We start from the raw sequence: 22,317 nt of genomic DNA on the forward strand, positions 1-22,317 counted from the left end.
TCCTTAAGAAATCAAATGAAAAATGCTTTCAACAACAGCTACTCTTTTAAAACCAAGTGTTCTATCTATAACTTTGGCACTAATGCAATGTTTCACCTCTTTGATCAGGGAATCAAGTAAAATATCTACAGCCCTATACTTGTAAAAGGGTTAAGTAAATAGTACTGAAGAGCAATTTCAAACATAGATGCATGCTGAGCTGAAAACAAAAGATAGGAAACAAAAGGTAAAAATAAATGGTCAGTTTTCACAGTAAGCAGTGGTAAATAGTGAAGTCCCTGAAGGATTTGTAGTGGGACCTGTAACATTTAAGCAAGTCATAAATGATCCGGGAAAGGAGGTGAATAGTAAGGTGACAAAAAATTGCAGATAATACAACATTACTCAGTACTGTGAAGTCCAAAGCTGACTGTGATAAATTACAAAAGGATTCCACTAACCTGAGTACACCAAGAACAAGGAAATTAAACAGTAAAATCTTTCCGTACCTCATCGGCACTCCACTCCTCCATTCCCCTTCTCGCCCTGGCCTTTGTGAAAACCAGTGGGCTTCCTTGAGTTCCATGTCGGTGGACATTATGGGCCTGATTAATAAGAATCGGTGCAGCCTTTATAAGTGATGTGGGCCACAAGCCCAGTTTTGTAGCAGAGCATATGTAAGTAAGGCCTGGTGTTGGATTGCAAATGGTAGCAATAAGATGTTTCTTCTGTACAGAGAGTACTGAATGGAGGATCTTCATGGTAAATGATTTTCTACACTGGGTCCCATTCTTTAACAGAGAACTTACAGCACTGGTCACTCTCCGTGTGTGTAATTTGATGTGAGACATGGGTATCCATAATAGAATGAAGACTGCAAGTTGGTTGTTTTGACCCTTTCCACCCCAGCCCATTCCACTATCCCACTCTCACTGTCAAGAGCTGTAGGGCCAGGCCTCATGAGATATGTTGTTTTTCTCTCTGCAGCATCTCTGAATTCCCATACCCTTGTCGGAGAAGCTGACTGGACCACAGTTGTACTGGGTGAACAGCTCCCATTCAGCATATTGTTTGAATTATTTAATTATTGCATATGCTGCCTCTGCATTTATTGATTTAGACACTTGAGCAGTAAAGGAAATTTACTACTGGTTACAGCATGATTTGTTTGTGCTTATATTTACAGAGCATGCCATGGCAGCCCCATTGTCTTATAGATAAATCAGACAAACTGCTGCTGCGACTCATATACTCCAATATATTAAATGCACCGTTGTCTCGTATATCCTGTAGGACAGAGGACAATCTCGCGTCAGCAGCAGAGATCTTTCAGAATGTCATTGAAAGTCAGCAATCAGGAATCCATGGAGTACTGAATGTCCCTGAGGATACTGTGGAGAAACAGAAGGTAAATATGATACCAAACTAGCATTTGTACTCCAAGGGCTGCAAGAAAAGACTAACTTAGGGAGAAGCAAATTGTAAATTACAGAAGGTTATGTGAGACCACATCTTGTTACAGCCCCTAGCACAGTCCTGGGTCTGTTTCTGGTCATATAAATATCAAAAAATAAAAAAAAAGTTTATATTTGAATTTCTTTCAGTCAGGTTGCATCATTATTTTCTTAATCAAAACTATCTGAAAAGAAAGAGGTGGATGTGTTATGTTTCTGATACACAAAGCGCAACCATAAATTAGTACTATGCATTTTAAACCAAAGAAGACAACAAAACAAGAAGAGAGAGAGAGAGCATGAGGTTGGTCACCTTGGTAACATACTGCATCAACTCTGCCTCGCAAAATGGCAGCTGCTCTGGCAGACTGCTGGAGGTGCCAAGGTGAAGTGCTCAGAAAACAAAATCATAATGTTGTCTGTCTTCTGCAAAGTGGGAGCAGAGTTCAAGGACGTGAAGCTCAGTGTCTTGCTGGAGGAGAAATCGGTGGCATGGGGTCCCAGTGTTCTCTTTGTGCAGACTGTTTTAGTTACATCAGAGACACATCAGTCCTTGGACAGATGTGGTCAGTCACCACAAGCCAGCAATCGCAGCGAAATATTACTGCCCACTTCCCATGGAGCAGCTCTGCTAATTAAAGAGTTTAAGGCAGAGAGGAGAGTCTCCTGCTTCTTGCAACAATTCCACCAAAGAGAAACAGAGCAATAACGCAGCATTTCTTCAAAGACTGTGCACTGCCCCTAACTAAAGCACACCCCCACCAATGTGCCTAATAGGTGACTCCCACCATAAGAGTTCATAGCTACCTACATCTCCTAAGTAACAAAGGCCAGGATTTAATTTTATAGTTGCATTGGTTGGTGTAAGAAAGGAACATTACATGTAACATGTCACTGAGACAAAGATTGCTACGAAAGCAAGAAATCATCTGGGTTTCATTTATTATTGCTCCTGTTTCACTCCACATTTAGCAACCAGTAAACAGCCACAACATGATTCGACAAACAAAGACCAGCCCTGGGAATTGGCTGATAGACACAAAGATGCTTGTATGCCTTTAAAAGCCACGATAACAAGTGATACTCTTCGCTTATTTTAATTAACACCAGCAGACTGAAGTAATTGTTGATGCCAATGCAGTTGGGCTAGGAGCTATACCAATCTAAAAGGACAGCCAACATTCTGACAAAGTGAACATTGTTGCATATGCTAGCAAGTCACTCTCACCAGTGGGGCAAAGAGATTCATACACTAGACTAAAATGGAAGTATTAGTGACAGCCAGGTTGCCGGCATTTCCATCTTCATTACTCTGAGCTCAGTCTTGTGTTTATGGACAAGCCAGCACAGGCACCCTTTAGTAATGCCACTTGCATGTCTCCCTGCTGAACAAGAAGGATGGTATTAAGGCCAGGCACTTGACTACCAAGCAAATTAAAAAGCAGGAGAAAACATCCACTGGGCCTTTATATTAGGGATATAAAATCCTGCTTCAAAAGTGAATCGCTTAAGCTGTATGTTTACCCAGTTAACCGGCCCACCACATTGCGACATGAGTGGGGAACCACTGGAGGAGACCTGCGACCATGGCACAGCACAGAGGGCCCAGCCTCCACAGGGGAGGGACTGCTCCGGCCAGGCCGGGTAGGGCCTGCCACGCTGGGCTGCAGTGCCCCCCAACTGCAGTGTGGTATGGTGGAAGCAGTCCCCCACCCACAGGCTACTCCAGCCAAGTTCATTGCCAGTTAACCGGTTACCCTGGTAACCATACCAATAAAGCAGTGTTTACTGGGTAACCTGTTAACCTTTTACATCCCTACTTTATATCATAACCAGCGTTCCCTCTAAGCACAGCTTCACAGGTCATTAATCAGCCCCGCCCAGTCAGTCAGCTCCATGCACAGAGCACCATGCCACCCACCGGGCCATTTGTGTGTGCCCGCCGAGTGAACGGGGCCGACCCCGCCCCCGAGCGCACGGCGCATGGGCGGTGCCGGCCCCCTGGACGCACGGCATATGGGCAGTGTCGGCCCCGGGCGCGCAGCACATGGGCGGCCTCGCCCCCGGGTGCACAGCGTTTGGGTGGCCCTGGGGTGCGCAGTGCAAGGGCTGTGCCAGCCCTGGGCGCAAGGCATATGGGCGGTGCTAGCACCTGGGCATGCGGCACACGAGCGGTGGCAGCTCCGCCCCTGGGCGTGCAGCGCATGGGCTGTTCCCGCCCTAGCATATGAGCAGCCCAACCCCTGGGCGCATGGCACAGGAGGGGAGCCGGCGCCAGCCCCGGGAGTGTAACGCATGGGTGGCGCCAGCACCGTGCATGCGCCGTGTGGGTGGCCCCACTCCCAGGTACGTGCACGTGCACGGCCCTGCCCCCGGGAGCGTGTGTGGCCCCGCTCCCGGGTGCCTGGCATGTGAGCAGCCCCGCCCCAAAAGGTTGGGGACCACTGACTTAGAGAGAACACTGGTCATGAAAACCATCAATGCAATAAAACCATCACAGGCAGAAAGTAGTGGGATACAATAAAGCAGAAACTCTGCTCTATTTTGTCATCTCTCATGCTGTCCCCAGTGCAACGCTACTGGGTGGAATAAATAGAGAGATCATTGATAGCTTGTCTGCCATTAGGGTTTTGCTTCACTAGTTGTCACTGGCAACCCTTGTCCCCACTGCCAGCAATTCCCATCTTGAGTTCTTTTTGCCCCAACGTGTGTGTTTGGCAACTTCAGTTTTGATGTTTTCAAGTTTGTATGTTATGTCTGGCTCTTGTGACAGGTATTGGTTGGATGGATTTGAGGAGGATTGTGCGCTCACACCTCTGTCATGTCCTTTGAGTCTATCGGCTCCATTCAACAAGTCACATCACTCCCCCTCCACTGGCTTCCTCTCCCCTTCTGCTTCGTGGCCAACTCCCATCCTCGAGGTACCCCACGACTCTGACCAGGCCTACATTACAGCTCTCCTTTCCTCCTCCCCCTCTGCTTAGGCCACGTGCTCTTCAAGCTGGTTGCTCCTGAGGCCTTCTCGTCCTCTATTTGTCATGGCACCTTTTTTACACTCCATCCCAGACCCTGGAAATATGCTCCTGTATTCAGGTGCCCTCCCTCTCCTCATACAAATGCCTACTCAAAACTCCCCTTCTTCAGCTAGCTCAGCAGCACTGAACTCAGACTAGGCTCCCCCCCATTGCCACTCCCCCAACTACTAGTGATGTAAGGCACATACAGGGTTGTTGATGGGGGGCGCAAAGGGAGAATTGCTTTGGGACCCAGTGATTCTAAAGGGCCACACGGTGTGCTCCGAGCAGCTCTCAGGGCTGGTGGGGGTGGCATGGCATGCTATGGAAAACACTGAGGGCTGGCTGCCCCAGGCCCCACCTCTTCTGCCAGAGGCCTCGCCCCTTCTGGGACTACAGTGTTGCCACTCCCCCACCTTACCCAGGGGCCCAACATAGCTGTTAGCTCTGCTGGGCCCATAAATATGCCAGCACAGGTTAACCTAAACTCGATGTCACAGACAGACATAAACAGATGCAATTGCACCCCTGCTAAGAATTGAATCATAGCTTACATAGGCAAGGTGGCTGGGATAACAATTTTTATTGGGGAAAAATGCAGGCTTCTTATGCATACACAGGCTCTTCAACAAGTGACCCACCCTGCCTCTCCAATATCCTGGGTCTGACACAGCAAACCTAGAAAAGGGACACAGGAGGTCTAAAATGTTTGTCCAAAGAACCATCAAAGCTGAGCAACTAGCAGGAGTCTCTCTCTGCAAATATTCCTTTGGCAGCAAATTTTGATTTGTCTACATTCTCAACCCTTGTATGTGTGCTTTCCATGGTCATACAAACACCAACCCATACACTCACAGAAACGGGAATTTGGGACCCAATCCAGTATTCACTGAAGTGAGTACAAAGACACTCATTGACTTCAGTGAGTGGTGTCTCTGTTCTTTGGGCTCAGATTGGCAAGGTGTTAAAAATTCATACTTTAATCCAGCAACGCATTGCAGTTCCAATACCTAGAATATTTGCTGAAAGCATATTTTGAGTTTGTATATTGGTTCGTAATATTTGAAATTCACACTGTGTTGGGAAACTACTCTCTCTATGTTATCCAATCAAGGAACAGAACTGAGTCAAAAGATACATGACTTACACAGCTGATATTCACACTGAATTGTTCACAAGAAGTAGAAGCTCTCAAATAATTTAGAATAAAGGACTTATTGGAAAATTTAGCAGTCTCTTCAGAGGCAGGTCTCAAAAAGAGAATAAAAATTAAATTTCTCCAATGATTGTTTGCTTGTGTCTGACAATACTTTAAGCTGTACCTTCCATAAAGGTTTCAGAATGCTTCACACACATGAATGCAGCCACACTGCTCTGCTGGGACATGGGAGATGTCTTGTTATCTCACATTTGTAGAGGAGGGGGTCAAGGCACAGAAAAGTCAGCCAGCAAATCCCTGATAGATCTGGAGGAAAACCCAAAGACAATAATTTCCAAAATGAGTAGTAACTTGGGGGACTTAGCATGCGACACCTTTGAGTCAGAGAAGGGGGAGGAGGTTCTCAGGACAGACCATCAGGAAATGGTTTTCTAGCCCTGGGAGAGTTTGACATTTCAACTTTGCCTAGATTGAGGAGAGAATAAATTTTGAAATCTCAAAACTTTTTACAAACTGATAAACAAAACAAAAGCACAAAAGTCAATTGAAACGTGTTTTGATAATTTCAAAGTATCATTCTGATTTTTTTTAAAACCTTTTTTTTTTTCATATAGATTCACTACAATTTCAAAATAAAAAGGCATTTGGAGCCAGAAAATGATCATTTTTCATTTTGACAACTTGGAATTCTTTCCCCTCCCCCCCAAAAAAAATTTTATTGGAAGATTTGTCAAAATAAAATGTTTCCCGCAAACACATTAAAATTGGCGGCTTCCTATAAAAGAAGATCTTGTCAGAAAATTCCCACCCAGTTCTCAGGATTCATCTTTCAGATATTGCCAGACTGCTGTAAGGCATTTCAAGTGAAGCTCCGAAAATCTCTAGACCCTTTGGAAAACAATGAGCCAGATCTCCGGACTCCCAGTTCAGTGCTTTAACCACAAAAGAAAAACAAGCATTCCAGAGAGATTTTCTAACAGATATCATGGCACTAGATATGCCACATAGACTGTGATTTTCCCTGCCTCTTTCCAAGAGGGGCACCAGCTGTTTTTCTTCTTTCACACTCAGACTACAGTTATTTAACCCACTGCAACACAGGGGAGCAGAGTAAATTAATGTTTCATAAGGGAAAGAAAGAAGAGAGTCAGAAAAAGCTCACTCAAGTGCAGCAGCTTCATTACTGCTCACAATAATTATGTTTTGAGTGGTCCTAAATTTCCAAAACCAAGCAAAACTAGATCTGATCTTTGCCGGCTGCTGTCTGTGAACTCCAGAGGAAATGGCTTTCATTTTTTGTCCAGGTAGTAGGGACTTAAGAGTGAGAAACCTAAAGCAGGGGGCTTTTCACTAGTACTAGTCAAAATTTTTCAAATGCATTTTTTGTTGTCAAAAAATGATCTTAAGTGAAAAATTTCATAACACTTTTGGGAGGGAGGCTGAAAGTTTCCATTTTGTTCAGTGAATCTTTTTATTTTTTCAATTTTCGTCCTTCCTCCTCCCCTTTTATCCTCTTACTGCTTTTCACTTGCAAAATGGAAATGAGAGGGAGAAAAAAGGGAAGGGGGGGAGAGGAGAACCTCACCAAAAACACTAAAAATTTCATACAAAACTATTCCCTTTTCAAACCGGCAGAATAGAAATTAGTTCAAAATTTTCCATATAAAATGGTATAAACTTTCAAATAATCTCTTATTCTTACTTATATACAAACAACTAAAGAAATCTCAGAGAAATGAGGCACCTGTCCCTTTAGAAAATGCAAAGCAGTATCTTGCATTTCAAAGGACTTTTACTGGCTCTGAGGGCCGTTCCTGGAGGGCCCAGGACCCAGACCAACTCCCTTTCACCCCAGGTGTGGGGAAGCCACCCCAAACCATCCTATGGATGGGACAGCTCTGCTGGCTGTATTTCTCAGCAAGAATAGCACCTCACCGACCTACATTGAAAACCAAAAGGAAAGGGCTCAAAAAACAAGGACTTGCCTCCATTTTTCATCAGAGGCTGCTACTGACACTTTGAAGCAGGTAGAAGTTATATACCTTGTGCCTCTGCTTTTAGCTCATCCCAGCCCTGCAGGCGGGGTGGAAAATGTAGAGAGACAATGCAACTGGTACTCTGAATCAGCACAGCACAGCACAGCAGGAGGAAAACTAGGTACTCACTATTGTGGCAGTGTCTTAAATACATGAAATGCATTGTGCTGCTTTGCCTTTGTCTCAATGGAGATGCATGAGTAAGAATAGAAACGCAACTTCATCACCTCACAGTTGAACCCACTACTCAAGTAACTGAAGTGGATTAAAAATAGCCACCAACCACCCCCACCACCAGACCCTGCTAGTTCTTGTAACTACCTGAACTCATTCTGAGTAAGTTCATTGACACAGCTACCCTTGAAGATTTTGTCTTCTTGGAGCACTATGCAGATTCTTGATGAGCTAACACCTTGGAACAGCCTAACCTGAACACCATTGTGGTGCAGCGTGATGTTGCTCAGACTGGTTTAAGTGTGATATTAAGTTTTTTCTCTTCCTTTTTTCTCCAAAATATAAAGCTTTAAATGTGATCTCAGACTGGAGGGCTGCAGAAATAATCATCTAAACTCCAAGGCTACACCCAACCTCATTTGCATACCTAATGAGCCGCCATTTTGCTGAAGGGGCTTTTGTGCAAGAAGAAGCTGTCTACACTGCTCCTTCTTGCGCAAAAACCCCCTCTTGTGCTGGAGCCGTTCTTCCTGAAAATAAGCAGCAGAACGGCTCCTGTGCAAGAGGGGGGTTTTGCGCAAGAAGGAGCAATGTAGACAGCTTCTTCTTGCACAAAAGCCCCTTCCGCAAAAATAGCGGCTCATTTAGGGTTGCCAGGTGTCCGGTATTGCACTGGACAGTCCGGTATTTGCGAGTTCTGTCCGGTAAAAAAAATCAGAAAATACCGGACATATGCAATGTCTGGTATTTTCTGATTTTTCTGGCTGAGCACCGGATGAAGCCTGGCGTGGGTAGGGGAGCGGCTGGGAGTCCCAGCTGGGAGGGGAAGCCTCCTCCTCGCTCGTGTGTTGCCGGGAGCCTGCGCAGGACAGGCAGCAAGTGCCAGGTCAGTCTTGCTCCCCGCTGGCCAATTTGCTCACCCCCCCCCCTTCCCGGCCAGCCAGTTCTCCCCCATTTCCCCTCCTGATCTTCCCCAACCACCCCCCTGCACCGCCCCCCAGCTCTGCTTCCTGCCAGCCCGTTCCTCTTCCTTGTCTCACCCAGCCAGCGCCGCTGCACCTCTCCCCGCCCCTGCCAGCTCTGCTTCCTGCCCCCCTTTTCTCCCATCCCACCCCCGCTGCACCTCCCACGACAGCTCTGCTTCCCGCTCCCCCTTCCTCCCGGCCAGCACCGTTGCACCCCCCCACCCCGCCCCGTAGCCTGCCAGCTCTGCTTCCGGCTCCCCCTCCTCCTGGCCACCTTCGTGGCCCCCGATCTTCCCCCAGCTGTGCTTCCCCCCCCTTACTCCTGGCCAGCCCTGCCCCCTTTCGGCCGGTCCCTCCTCCCCCGATATCCCACTGCCAGCCCCGTTCCACCCAACCCTCCTCCCCCCCCCACGACCAGCCCTGCTTCCCATTGGCCCCCATCTCTTCTGGCTAGCACCATTGCTCCCCCCCCCATTAGCTGTTTCCAGACCTCCCCCCTTCTCAGCCAGCACCGCTCCCTTCCTGGTTGCCCCCCCATCCCACCCCCATGAAGCGTGTTCAGGGTTTGTTGTTGTTTTTTTTTTAAATGATAACCACTAGCAGTAATCCAGGTTCTCGGAGGTTTTTTTTTTGCTCAACAACTTTGGTCGTCCCCGCCCTCCCCCCCCCCCCCATTTTTTTCCCTTCGACAAAATTTTTTCCTGGTGGTTTTTTTTGGGGGGGGGGAGGGTGTTCGGTATTTTTCTTTCAGCCATCTGGCAACCTTAGGCTCATTAGGTATGCAAAGGAGGGGCAGCAATATTCATCGCCACACCTCATTTGCATATCTTCTTGCGCAACAATGCATAGCATAGACGTAGCCCAAGTTTCTTGTACGGGTATGACTAGTCAAGCTGCAAATGGATATCTAAGGCCTGGACTTTTCCATTTGTCAATGTTCCTGAAAGGAAAGAACTGATTATCAGAACCCTTGTGATCTCGTGAGGTTGGGGGTAGGGGACTGAGGATTGGGAAAGCAGGTGGAGATGATCAAGACAGCAAAACTGATTAATATACAGAGTTGCAGGTGTGCAAATACTTAGTCATTTTAAATCTCTTCACGAAGGAAAACACAGTGGAGCAGTGCACACCAGAGGAGGGAATGCACATACCATGGAAGAAAGAGTGACCACAGCCTAGGGTTGCCAGATGGTTTCAACAAAAATACGGGACACACTTGACATTGCATCACAATCCACATTCCATCTTGTTTAGAAAATACCGGACATTTCTATTTTCTCAATTTGTTTCCTGGACAGAAAGCTCAAACACTGGACTGTCCGGTTCAAAACTGGACACCTGGCAACCCTACCACAGCCTCCACTTACAAGAGTTACCAGACTAACAACCCTTCCGCGACATGTGATCTTTCAATTAGAGCAGAGATTGCAATGACTGTGCAAATAGTATAATACTGTAGTCCAGGAGTGGGGAGCCTCAGGCCCAGGGGCCGGATGTGGCCCATGGCTTGCCTGGATCTAGCCCCCCAGCATTGGGGAGCCTGTGCTGGCACGCCAGCCTCCTTGCCGCCCCCTCAGTTCTGGGGTGCAAGAAGAATGTGGGGAGTGTCTTTCTCCTCAGTCAGAGGCTTCTCACTTTGCTTCTCACGTGTGTGCGTCCCCCAACTGGTTTTTCTGTGGGTCAATGGCCCCCAACCTAAAAAAGGTTCCCAACCCCTGGTGTTGTCCTTATTCAGCCTGGGCTCTGAATGTGTCCAATGCAAGTTTTACATGCGTGGGGACTGAAATGTTTTTGATGCAATAATAAATCATTTTTATCATGGAGAAAGGGCTTTGCTCTTGCTCTTCTTTTTGAAACAATCAAGCTTATCTATATTAATAAGAAATACAGCAAAACACTAGGAGAGAAGTATGAGAGTTAAGAGATTTCTTTGATAGTCAGAAGGACTGAAATTTATACCTTGTTATGAGATGCTCAACACTAAAGTAGTGTGAAGCTACAGGGTATGGCTTTTAGTTTGTAACAAAACAATTAGAACTCCAGAGACTGCAGTTTATACCCTCTATGAAGTCTCAAGCAAACTGAGCGTGAAAATAATCACAGATGAATCCCTTTATAAAGAATAGTGTTGTAGCATTATCGACATGGATGGCCAAATCTCTCTCCCCTTATGCTCCCCCTGAGATCTAATTGCATGAGTAAACTAGTTCTGTGTGCTAATATGGGGTAATAAGAGACCATTTTTCAGGATGCAAGATAGTCATGTGACAGCCCAGCAAGGTAAGTTTTCAGTCATTTATAGGAAGGCAAAATCGGCCAGGTGCATTGGTTTGGATTGCTTATGGATCAGCTTCTGTTCGATTGGGGTTTTGGGAGACTGTTGTTTCTATCAGTTATTGATTACTGCAAGTTGTAGAAAGCCATATTTGATGATAATTTGAGAGTCTCATTTACACAATTAACACTACAGCCAGAAGTGTTTTTATTCAAATCACACAGTTTTCAAAGAAGGAAATAGGTAAGACTTTTCTATTGTTTTTCAGTGACACTACAAAACTGTTCACTTCATCCAGGCTACTTTGAGCAGCAAGGTTCGATGGCCAAATTAAAATTCATTGCTGGGTTCAATTAAATGCTTTCAAGATCTTTTAAACATCTCAAATGTGAGGCATAAAATCCAGATTGTGCATAAAAGAAAAACAAGGGGATATAAGATGTTATTTGAAATCCTAATGTTTATCTGATTCAAAAGTGCTCCAGTAAAACAAAGCTAAAGTGAAACATTCTTTTGAGATTAAAGGCAGTTAAAATTTCAGAAGATTTTTAATTACCTAATCCAGTTTTTAAAACACATTTTATTTACACAAAAGGGGCTTAATTATGTTGCATAAAGTATCTCTATGTACAAAAGGAAAATCAAATACTTTAATTAAGGTTTGTGTGGTAAAGAGTCCTCATCTAGATAAACTCAAAAGAATGCACTTCCAAGACTTTCAGAATCATTTCTATTCTTCCTCTCCACACACAAACAGCATCTTAGAAAAAACTGGGATAATTTGCTGCTCTGAGGCTTCATGGTGACCTAAAACTTTTATGGAAGAAATGAAGGTTTTTTTATTTTAGATGTTAAGTTTTCAATGCAGTCTGCACATGTAACGTGGTCACCACTTTGCTGCTGACTTCCTTCTAAACATTGTCACCCCATTCCATTTGCTAACTCTTGCATCCCACTAGCTCTGAGTGGCAGTTTGTTTCAGGCTATCTATTCCAGCACTGTTTTGCATCCCAAGTGCTGTTGAATACAGAGAGCAAGCTCTTTAATCTCTTCCTCCCTGGTGGTGAATCTGGCATTGCCTGCCCACAAGTTTTGGAATGGCTCCGCTGTTGCATGCTTCACATTTTCCTTTGTGTGATGCTGCTGCCACTTCCATTCCCATCTAATTTCTCTCTTTGTCTCAGCTTCACTCTTGTCAAGTGTTAAAACAAATGGCCAAATAAAAACAGCATAAAAATTAGCTTTTGAGAGGACGGGAAGTGTCATGGGTTTCCCTGCAGAAAGAAGGGTTTTGCGTTCCCAAAAAGTGAGCATTGCTTTCAATCTCACCGCAGCCACAGAGAGCAGAAAGGGCCCTCCTCATGCAAGCCCAGGTCTCCACACAGCTAGCAAGGTCTCCCCTTCACTCACAGCTATGGCACTCTCTCAGGATCCCTATTGACCTCAGCCCCTTTTACACTTCTATCCATTCCCTCACAACCCACAGAGACTCAGCTCAAATTGCATCTCTTCTTTCGATGCTATTTCGAAATAGCTTATTTCATCATTTGATGCTGTCTGCACAGCGCCAAATTTCAAAATAAAGCACTATTCTGAAACATCCCTTAAGCCTCGTAGACCATCCCTTACAGCAGGCATGTCAAACTGGCATTTGGAGGGCTGCGTGCTGCCCGATCAACATTTTTTGCGGCCCCCAGAACATTTTTATAAAAGAATGAAGTGCGGCCCCCGCTCGCCACTCAGAGCACGTGGCCGAGTGCCTGCTCACGGCCGGCCATGCTGCGCGCTCCAGCAAGCACTGACAGATGGCCGCTGTGCTCACACTGCCCCAGCGCCTCAGGTGGCAACATCGACTCTGGGACCGAGGTATTAGGTTGGGGGAGGGGCGGGGAAATCTGGCTCTGGGGGCAGGGGAGGCATTAGGTTAGGGAGGGCTGGTTCTGGGGGAGGAGGGAGACATTAGGTGGGGGGGGCTGGGAGTGCCTGGCTCTGGGGGAATGGAGGGGGATTGGGTTAGAACAGGGGTATGGGAGTGCCTGGCTCTGGGGGAGAAGAAGGGGTTATTTTGGTAATATTTTGTTTATGTATTCCCAAATAAAAATCACAAAATGTATATTTTATAACAATAAATATGTCAATTTTTTGCAATTGCATGAATAATTATATCTTTATGCAAAATCTCAAACTTACAAAGTATCTGAAATTTTCACAGAAGACTGTTCTATTTGATTAACCATGGTACCTGTTTTTAGTTCAACAAAACAAGTTATGTATCATATACAAAATGTAAAAGTACCTTGAATGTATATTTAAATTAACGATTATGTAAAATTAATGTAAAAATTATTTAATGAGCAAATTACAATTTTACACATCAAATTATATTATTATAAAATATACCTAAAACGTAATCTATAATAATATATAACTACAACTTTCCAACAAAGTACATTTTCTTTGGTGGCCCTAGGGTTGCCTTGTGCCTTCTGGCCCTGAAAGCTATCAGTTTTCGTTTGTGCAGCCCTCAGTAGGCTTCGAGTTTGACATGTCTGCCTTAGAGGGACGTTGGAATAGCAAATCCAAAATAACGGGCTTGCTGTGAAGACATGAGATAGCTATTTTGAGATACTCTAGTATACTGAAATAGCGTGGCAGTGTGGAACTACCCTCAGTGCTTGATCCATCAACACACACATTAAACCCCTTTGAGGCCTTAACCTGAGTAAACAACATTAAAATCTGATCATGTAGCAACAACAATAATGCTAATCCTGATGTGCTATTCTCAAACGGCAGATAAATCCAATTATTTTCAGTGGCGTGCCTGCAGAGCATCTTCATTCTTTGTTACTAAGGGTTTCGGGGGGAGGAGGGGGAAGGGCTGGGTCCTCAGCCAGTACATATGGGCTTTATTAAAGACAGGGGATGCTTTGGATTGGACCTAGTCCAGTCATTGGATCATACTCATTCACCCATTCCTAATTTTTGACCATTCTGTCAGTGACTTCAGAATAAACTCCTGGATTCTGAGACCTGGTTGCTGTGAAAACAGTTTTGATGCCACATATACTTGTGGCTTCCGATGGAGTTAAAGCTCAAGAGATAGCTGCATTCTTAAGAGACCAATCCCTGAATTATTGTTTCAGAGTAGTATCATGTGTGTGTCAAGTCAGATGTTGGGGTGTTCTTTAATCAATGCTGTTTCGGAGAGAAAAGAGAGAGAGAGAGAGAGAGAGAGAGAGAGAGAGAGAGAGAGCGCATATTAACACCTCAGCTTTCATATATATTTTTCCAATAATTATACTGCCTTTTCACCATAGTATTTTTTGGGGAAATAAATGACCAGACTCCAACTAATGTCTCACATATTCCAACTAATTCTCAGGATACAGCCTGGCTCTCTCTCACACTGTTGCTTAAAAAAAATTAAAAAAAAAAAAAAAAAAAAAAAGATGTTCTCTGCTGTCCACAAGAAAGCAAAGCAAACTCTAGCATAGTGATCATGCACAATCAGTGTGTCTGATTAAACTAGAGAAGCATATTTATGCATCTGAGGAGCCTGGATCTGCCGAAAAGCCTTCTGGGAGTGACTTGAAAAGAGTAATGAGAGTTTTCCTATCACTGACAGTGAATGAGGGAATTAGGGGAACAATTTTTCTTCCTTCACCAGTGCTGGAAGTACTCATCTCACACTAGTCTTCTGTATAGCAGTACTCAATGGGACAGGTACCACAGCTGGGTCAAATCCTTCCTCTCCCTCTGTAGCTGTGAAAACTTTTTTGGCTGCAAAGTGAAAATGTTCTGCTGCGCAAGTTGCCTGTGGGTCAGGATTCTAGGTACAAATCTCAGGTTCTTTGCAGGTTTCTGATATGGGCAGGCCAGGAGATGAGACAGTTTGAGGATGTGTTGCTGGATGGATGTGCTAATGCTGCCTCAGAGGGCAGGGTCATGTAAGGAGCTACAGAACCTACCCCAGTTATGGGATGAGAGTAGCCCCTGAGGAAGCCTGGGAGATTTATATTCTTTTACAAACACCATATGCCCTTCAGTGTATTTGTGGCTATGTCTACACTGCAAACCACAATTTGTGTAGCTTTTTCCACTTTTTTCTTCAAAAGAGGCTTTTCCGACATTTGGCCCGTCTACACTGGGCCAAATGTAGGGGACTTTTTTTTTTTTTTTAACATCCCTTCTTCCTCATAAAACAAGGTTTACATGGATGCCAAAAAAGCATGCCTGCTCTTCCAAAACAAATATTCCCTGGACGTGGCAGAGTTTTTCCGGGATAGAGGAAAAACTCTGCAGCATAGACATAGCTTGTGTGTTATCATCCTGTCTGAGCCCTCTGGAGGTCAATCTTCTAGCACTCAATTTAGCGGGTCTAATATAGACTCATAAATCGAACGCTAAGGGCAGCCCCCACCAGCATATGGTACTCCTCATTCTGTGTCATACTGTGTACATAGCTGCAGTTGCGTCCCTTAAACCGACCTGCCTCACAGAGGAGGCATGGGGGAGAGTTGTCAGCTGCTGCAAGGTGACACAGACTGACTGATCATCATCTGCAACAAAGCTGTACCTTATGAGACACAATGTTCCCTCTAATTTTTTCCATCCATGTGCAGAACAAATTTTGTTCTGTACACCAAGATGTGCAGATGCGCAGCATCAGTAGAAAGAACTGCTGTGGCTGTGGGCTCTCTGTGGCTATGGGCACTCTGCTAATTTCTTCTGGGTGGCACCAAGAAAATTAGGTCTGTGGACTGAGAAGTCTCTCAGAAGTGTCAGCCTACCCAGGAACCATGATGGTGTGGCTCTTACACCTTTCAACCCTCCTTCCCCTCCCCAGCACTGCTTCCCTTTTCTCTCTGTGCTATCAGCCCGTTTGAAAACACGTTGTGTTTATCTGCCCAGACACACCAATATAGAGGAATCATCAATCAGTGTAGTGTCAACTAATTTCAGACTCTCTTCACTTTGACAGCAATAAAGTAATACCTGAGTCACTGCTAAAATGACCAGCTTTATTACTTTGTTCCATTCCTCCTTTTTTCTTTGTATGTAAATATAAAACACTGGTCTTAGTCTGACACCCATGAGCTAATCTTTGTCTTGGTGTATAATGTGCTTTCACGGAAGTGTTTTATCTTACTCAGTAGTTTCACTGATCCTTTGTGGTGTACTACAACAAAGAGGCAGACAAGTGCCTGTCACATATTTTAGAAATCTAGACAGCAACAATGTTTCTTTCTGAGTGCGCTCTAAATATGAAATATATCGCAGGGTGGGTGGTCTTTAGGACAAACACTGACTGTCTGCACTGCAAATATTAAATTAAATATGGAACTGTGATGTTGTTACTCTCTATATATTTGTGGTTCAACCAGTGCAAATTAACTACCAGCCATGTTCTCTTGATCACTAGAGCAAAGTGGCAAACCACTTGCTACAAATATTTATTTTCAGGGGGGGTTTTCAGCACTGTAGCTAAATCAGTGCAGTGGAGGGTCTGCTGCTTTAAATCCAATGGACAGAGACAGAATTGGGATGAAATACAAGAATAGAGAAATTGTTTTCTTGATGCATTCCTGTCCTACACAGAACTTCATTTGTATGTCACTATGGTTTGCAAGTGAAGGTGGAATAGCATTTTGGGGAGGATGGTACAAAGGATCCTTTGTTGAAAGGTAATATGATGCGAATAAGCAGCGTACTGGAAGTTATGAATTCCCAAATTCTAATCCCAGCTCACCTATTATCTCACTGTTTGACCTTGAGTCATCTCTCTTTCTATTTTAACAGCCCTATCTGTCAAACAGGGACAACAATGCTTCCCTGCATCGCAGAAAACTTGGGAGGATTAGTTATGCAATGTTTGTAAAGCACTTTACGCATATAAGCACCGTGGGTACAATTTTCATAAGGTGCCCAAGTGACATTGAGTTTAAAGGACTGTGAGGCACTCAGTGACTGACCCGGTTTCAGAAGAGTAGCTTAGGCCCTTGAGTCTTATTTTCCTGAAGTGCCGAAAGGGCTTGTTTTCCCTTCACCCTATGGTCAGCGCAATTTGTGCCTACAGCTCCAAGCCCCAAATCTCCTTTCAAAAGCAGCCAACACACTGAATTTCTGCCCCACCCTATTGGGGGCCTGAAGGAGGAATATTTAGATGCCCCCCAAAACACATATTAAAGAAACCAAATAAGAGGTCCCCCAATAAGCTGCTCAGGGCTCTAAGCAATTGTTTAGGCTGTGTCTACAATGCCACTTCCAGTGCTAAAACTTTAGTCATTCATGGCTGCGGGGGGGGGGACCCACACCCCTGAGCTGCAAAAGTTTTAGTGCTGAAACGCGTCAAAACTACCACTCACCCTTTTTTGTTAATATCACCAGGGGAGCTCTCCCCCAGTAATGAAGTGTGATTATACTGCCCATGTCACAGCACTGCTGCGGCCCACTGTCACATGGGCAGTGTAAACAACTTGGCTGTGTCTACACTGGCATGAATTTCCGGAACTGCTTAAAACGGAATACTATTCCGTTTTCAGTTTTTCCGGAAAAGGAGCCTCTACATTGGCTGGCTGCTTTTCCTGAAAAGTTCTTTTCTGGAAAAGAGCCCCGATCGCCATTTTCGCAATTGGGGCTTTTTTCCGGAAAAGACTACTGGGCTGTCTACACTGGCCCTTTTCCGGAACAGTGTTCCGGAATAAGGACTTATGCCCGAGCGGGAGCAGAATAGTTTTTCCGGAATAGCGGCTGATTTTGTACAGTAGAGCATCGTTGCTTTTCTGGAAATTCAAGGGCCAGTGTAGACAGCTCGCAGCTTATTCCGGAAAAGCGGCTGATTTTCCAGAATAAGTGGCCCAGTGTAGACACAGCCCTTGTGTCCGCTTACGCTTAGTGCCAGCACTGCCTGTATCCCAGCCCTCCATACAGAGATCTCATGGAGGCTCACACACAGTACAAATTCACAGGGGTCAAAACACACATTGGGGGCATGGCAAGGGAGGCTGCTCCCACTATTTCCCAATTTCTCCACTCCTGTATGATACAGCACCACTCAGGAGATGTTGACCCATGGCAGGAATGGACTCAGCAGGCTTTGGACCAGGCTTAGCGATCACAATATCGCTGGGTGATGGGTTCTTCCACACCTTATGCTCTCAGAATTTCCTCTGAGAGCAAAAATTCATTATGCTCTTTGCTGGAGTGGATTAGCCCTTGCACACAATGGGCTATGTTCCCTTTTCAGTCGCCCTGCTGTAAATCTTGTCATTCCACTAAGTGCTAGTGAGATCAGAATGTGACCTCAAACCTGTGTCTGGAGAGCAGGCTAGTTGCGTTCAGTGCGTGTGGCCTTTAAGGATTAGTTTTCCTTGTATTTTCCAGGATACTCTTTTAATTACCTGATTTGAATTCTCATCTCATCTCCCAGCCTGCCTTGATGGTAACAGTACACACAACAGATTCCAACGTTCAAATAATTTTCCAGTCACGTCTCATAGATGCAGTAGGAAGGTTATTGATACTCTTATTAATTCTTTCATTTCAATCTATTTTTGTGCTCTTTTCCCAGCAAGCCCTCTATGTGAAATTATGTTCTGTGCGGTTTCCAGCCTGCTCCTGAAGTTACTAGGTTGATCCGGAGACAATACAGATGTCATTTCGCAAGGTTCCCCTGCCATGCTTTGATGAAACCAAAATTGTAATTTTGATGTTGCCAAATTATATGAGCCTATTAAGCTGTCTGTACTGAGTGATGATTTTTCTTTTTACAGGCGTGGGGCTGACACAACTCCACACACTGCAATGTTTAACATTTCAGCTCCACCCAATTGCCTTTCATTTGCCTTCGTTCAGTGCATGTTATAGCACCAGCAAAAGGAAGTAAAATCCTCACAATGACTGGAGGGGGGTGGAAGGAAGTATCCTGCTTTTAGACACAGGATATACTTGGGCAGGAACTGTTGGCTGCACAACTGACAGGAACAAGACCCTCATTCCTTATGTTTGCAACACTCAGCTTTTGGTCACTACCTCTGGGGCTTGTTGCAAGGTTAGAAATGTTTTTTCTTTGAGGTCTGGGATAGATCATCTCCATGGTATCTGGCCTATCCCAGACACAGCCACTTGCCACCCGCCTGCTCTCTCCCCTGCTGACTGCTCATTGTGCTGTTTGCTCATCACATCTCTCCACTGCTGCCCTGCTGGCTCTCAGTCACCATATTCTACCATCCACTCTTTGGCTGTGACTTCTACCCATCAGTCTCAAGCGATTTCAGCTTCCAGTGATTTCAGCTCTTAGCAAACAGGGTAGAAGAAGCACAACTCCAATAATTAACATAAGAGAGGGTATGTCTACACTACCCCGCTAGTTCGAACTAGCGGGGGTAATGTAGTCATCTGCAGTTGCAAATGAAGCCCGGGATTTGAATTTCCCGGGCTTCATTTGCATGAAGCCGGCCGGCGCCATTTTTAAATGCCGGCTAGTTCGAACCCCGTGCTGCATGGCTACACGCGGCACGGAGTAGCTAGTTCAGATTAGGAAGCCTAATCCGAACTAGCTACTCCATGCCGCGTGTAGCCGCACGGCACGGGGTTCGAACTAGCCGGCATTTTAAAATTTAAAAATGGCGCTGGCTGGCTTCATGCAAATGAAGCCCGGGAAATTCAAATCCCGGGCTTCATTTGCAACTGCAGATGACTACATTACCCCCGCTAGCTCGAACTAGCGGGGTAGTGTAGATATACCCAAAGGGGCACCTAATGATGCCTATTTAGCTCTGTTCTTAGAACAGTGGTGGTGTGGAGAGAGAGAGGGGAGAAACAGTCCAGGCAAAGTAGGGTTCACAGCCTCCTTACCAGAATAATCTTCTCTCACCTCTCTCAAAGCTCTGAATGTGGAGCTAGAGTTGCCAGATGGTTTCAACAAAAATACCAGACACACTTGGCATTACATCACAATTTACATTACATCTTATTTAGAAAATACCGGACATTTATATTTTCTCAATTTGTTTCCTGGACAGAAAGCTCAAACACTGGACTGTCCGGATCAAAATTGGACACCTAACAACCCCACATCAAGCACCTGCATTTGCAAAGTGATTCCTGCCAACTGAGTCCTTTCCTTTGGAACAATTTAGCCCACTCCTACTTTTCTGTATTCCCACAACATAAACATTGGTAACCATATTTCAGCTATCCCTGCATTTAATACAAACATAACTGGTGTTGGGTCACAAATTGAGTTGATTTCAATGAGCAAAATACTCCTCCATCTGCTGAATATCTAACACATCTAAGCAAAGCAGGAGCAAACTGTATTTACATAGACACACCCAGAGTCTCTCCCCACTTCCAGCTAATTCTAAGGGATGCATCCCTTCAGAACCTACTTACACGTACAACCAGCGCACACCTCACTTCCTGAGTCCTTGCTTTACATGTGTGTCACTTTAGTAATACCAGTGGGGTAGGGGGGAACCCCACAGACAGAAACCAGTGTAATCTGGCAACCCTGCATGTGGGCAACAGCAAACAAAATGTCATGTACGCCACACATAGAACCCCAATGGGCCGCATGTGGTCCTTGGGCTGCAAGTGACCCATCACTGGTCTACTGGCTTTGGAATGTGTGTCTAGTTCACTGATTTCCCCCCACACATTTACAAGAGAGAGCCTGTAGAAAAAACAATCATTTATTCTAATCAGAACTGTCTCTTTTGGACAACAATACAGATTACCAAGAGTAAACAGTCACTCAGATTTATTTTCAGTAGCTTCTCCTTACAACCCATTTTTCTGCAATTGCTTGTAAGAACTGCATTAGTCATTAGCCTGTGACTGCAAACATTGTAACAGAATGCTTTAGTGGTGGGGGGCAGATCAAGCCTCTGTTTATACCCCCCTCATTCTCTTCACCCTTTCTTAGACAGTGATGCCTTAGTACAGTGTCTGATAAATGCCAGAAATATCAGGAGGGCTGGGGAAACAGAAGCTGTTGCATTCAGTGATAAACACAGAGCAGTTCACCATTAAAATGCTGCGATTGCCCAGTTACAGCCACCACTAACTTGTTCTCTCTGCAACTTCTCTCCTGTTAAGAACACTTGCAAATGCAAAGCTAGCTTCTATAATTGGACATGCCTGCGCCCTAGCCACTGCATGGCTATGTAAGGTACTTCTACTGCTTAAGTCATTGCTACAGTATAATCTAATGTGTTAAAGTGTTAGACCAGCACTGCAAATGAATAGGTACCATAGTTTTGTTTGTCTGAGTTGCTCTGCCCTGCTCAGTACTCATTGCGTGAAACCAGTGCTTAGGCTCAGTCGCACTCAGACATGTCATTAAGAGAATAATTGTTTTTGCAGAGTGGAGGTACCCGTCTATCACTAGCCTGAGATATTCAAGAACCTTGCCCATGTTAGACATCACAAAAAAAGAAAAAGAAAAAAAGAGGCAGGGGGACGCAATAACACAGCTTCCAACATTCATCTGTAAGAACACCCCTCCAGCAATCAAGCCTATGGATTATGGTGCAATTTTGCCTTTGAGACAAGGGTCAGACAATGTGGCTCTCTCTTACACTTTCCTCTCAAACACTCCAGACATTTGAAAGCTTGAAGGTAGTTTAGAACCCAGGTAGCTTTTCTTTTAGTGGTGCTTATTCGGAAATGTATCATTTGCTTTCACATTCACTTTGCATATTTCCAACTAAAAGTCTCTGATGCAACTTGAGAAACAATTGAACCATTCTTACACTTGCATTCTCATTGCTGACTCTCCAAATAGCCACTTTAAGATAGCAGAGAATGTTAAATTAAGTGGCAATAAATAATTTTCCAGGAGAAAGCAATGAAAACAATAGCTTTCTGTTCTACTCTGTAAGTCCCAATGCAAGCATGAACAGTTTCTTTTTATGCACAGCAGAAGCCTCTCAAGCATCCAGTAAGTTGCACTCTAACAAGCTGAAGCATCCTGTCAGGTGCAATCTCTGCCCAAATGGTTCTTTTTCTCCAGCTGGGTCAGGATTTTCTGGCCTTGGCATCCACAGGACAATGCCCACGTTACATGCCTACTGTGACATATTTTCAGTAAGTTCGGCATTGTGAAAATCACTGACTATATGTCTGGCGGTTTGCCCTGATTCCACCCCACTCCTCCTTGTTACTTCCCTGTCCTGTGCAGGCAGTCCGCAAGATGATATTTTCCTACTTCATCCATGCATGTGACTGGATCTTCCCTACTGAGAGCAGACCTG

General features: G+C 44.9%; 1 long non-coding RNA gene across 1 annotated transcript in view; it reads right to left on the reverse strand.

Annotated features, from left to right (window-relative positions):
- Positions 1-1,073: 1,073 nt before the first annotated feature.
- Positions 1,074-22,317, reverse strand: part of LOC142818545 (uncharacterized) — a 35,073-nt gene continuing 13,829 nt past the window's right edge. The window contains exon 2 of the long non-coding RNA XR_012896053.1: positions 1,074-1,370. This is a non-coding gene — a long non-coding RNA (uncharacterized LOC142818545). The remainder of the gene's footprint in view (positions 1,371-22,317) is intronic.

Source organism: Pelodiscus sinensis, chromosome 16 (assembly GCF_049634645.1).
Source record: "Pelodiscus sinensis isolate JC-2024 chromosome 16, ASM4963464v1, whole genome shotgun sequence".
In the NCBI taxonomy this organism is placed as follows: Eukaryota; Metazoa; Chordata; order Testudines; family Trionychidae; genus Pelodiscus; species Pelodiscus sinensis.